We start from the raw sequence: 2,167 nt of genomic DNA, 5'->3' as shown, positions 1-2,167 counted from the left end.
GGGGCAGACTGACAGAAGCGAGGCTGCCATATTGCACCATCGGCCCTTCTGGCCACCATCAGTAGGCAACGGGTGAAGTGTCTTGCCCAAGGACACAACGACCGAGACTGTCCGAGCTGGGGCTCGAACCGGCAACCTTCCGATTACGAGGCGAACTCCCAACTCTTGAGCCACGATCACCCTAAGCTGAGAATACATAAAGTATTGTGCACAATGTGCACAATACTTTATGTCGGTCGACTGCTCCGTCTTGTTGCTTTTTATACTCAAATTTCCCACAAGAGGGCCAGTGTGCTGTTTGTCATCATCCATATTGATTTGGTTGGTTCTGCTGCCCGTCACTACCAGATCTACTGCACATGTGCAAAGGTAACTCTACTTGGACAAACTGCCCCAAATGCGCTGACAGAGACATTTCAGGGATTTTGAGTCATTCAGCGCTGCAGATGTGTTAATTGCGTTAAAAATTTTAATCGGATTAATCGTGACGAATCCACGTTGATTTTGACAACCCTAATATTAATCAGACTTTGTTTCTTCCTCCAGGCTGGAACATTGTGGAGAGCAGAGGCTGAGACCCGGTCTGAAGAAGTGTGAGTGTGTGTTCACTTATTTAAATCAGAAATGTGTGTGTGTGCATTCATTCTCAGTCTGACTGGAGATCCAAACAATAAACTCCTTAACTTTTCCTCTTATTAACAGTCAGCGTGTGAATAAAGCAGCACGTAAAAGCTTCAGACGATAAAGCGTTTGCTGTTTCCTCTCTCCATCAGATTTCTGTGCACTTGTACCGGACACAAATACATTACACAGAAACCTCAAACTATCTGACAACAACAGGAAGCTGACACGTGTGATGGAAGAGCAGCCATATCCCTTTCACTCAGAGAGATTTCACTCCTTTGTGCAAATGGTGTGTACCAGTGGACTGACTGGTCGCTGTTACTGGGAGGTGGAGTGGGAAGGAGTGATTGACATAGCAGTGAGTTACAGAGAAAACAGAAACACTTTCCAGAGGGTTCGGTTTGGAGACAATAACTACTCGTGGAGTCTAAGGTGCTCTCATGTTGGGTTCTATGCAATGCACAATAACAGAGGAACACGCGTCTCCTCCTCCTCTGTCCTCGACAGAATAGCAGTGTACGTGGACTGGCCTGCTGGCATGCTGTCCTTCTACAGAATCTCCTCTGACTCACTGATCCACCTCCACACCTTCAACACCACCTTCACTGAACCTGTGTATCCTGGGTTCTGGTTGTCCAATCACTCCTCGGTGTCTCTGTGTTCTCTGTAGCAAGGAGATCCTCCAGTGAGGACACGCACTGACACACATGAACAGATGTTTGTTATTCTTTTCTCGTCTGGTAGTTTAGACCGATCCGAGTCGCGTCTGGTTAAGTCCTCAGACCTCGGAGAAAGCCCTGGCTTGCACTGAACACTTGTCGACACTTGGTGGCGCCACAGCGAATGTAATCGCTAGAATGGACCGGATGGATGGACTGATGGTGAATAATACAGACGACCTGTGACATTCTGCATCATAAACATGTTCATTTCATCAGATTACTGGACTGCTTCTGTGGTTCTGAGTTTAGATGTAAATGTGCATTAAACTACAAATCACATAACGGCTGACACAGTGTTGTACGGATGTTTCTTTTCTTTCATTCTGATCTTCAGATTTAGACTCAATCATCGAACTGAAGCTCAGATGCATTTTTCTGCATAAACTGCATCTTTTAAGTGATTTTCTTTTGACTGTGCATTTTGTGCATCTCTAAATCTTATCACTAGAGAATAAAGCAAACTTCACAGACAGTTAACAGGAGAAAGGAAGCGAGTCACGCCTGATGTGTGATTTCTGTCTAGTTCAAATCGAGAGTTCACGCTGGACCTTATCTCTGGTGACCTGAAACTTTCCTGCTGCTGACCCCATGTGGCGACACAGTTTTGTGTTATACACATGAGGACAGTCCAGAGAAAAACAGCTCTTTATTACAGAGGCTCAAAAATGAATAAGACTCATTTCCAGTGATGGTGAAATTAAATCTGGCTCAGCTGTCGGTTCCTGTTCCTCTTACTGCTGAGAAGATGATCCAGTTTCACTCTGCCTTTTGTCCATCGTGACGATCCTCCCGCAGGCCCACCACCCGCAGGAGGCGCCATA

The sequence above is a fragment of the Pundamilia nyererei genome, unplaced genomic scaffold, assembly GCF_000239375.1.
Source record: "Pundamilia nyererei isolate P.nyererei 1_Seehausen unplaced genomic scaffold, PunNye1.0 scaffold00225, whole genome shotgun sequence".
NCBI lineage: Eukaryota > Metazoa > Chordata > Actinopteri > Cichliformes > Cichlidae > Pundamilia > Pundamilia nyererei.
This window is presented reverse-complemented; position numbering follows the sequence as displayed.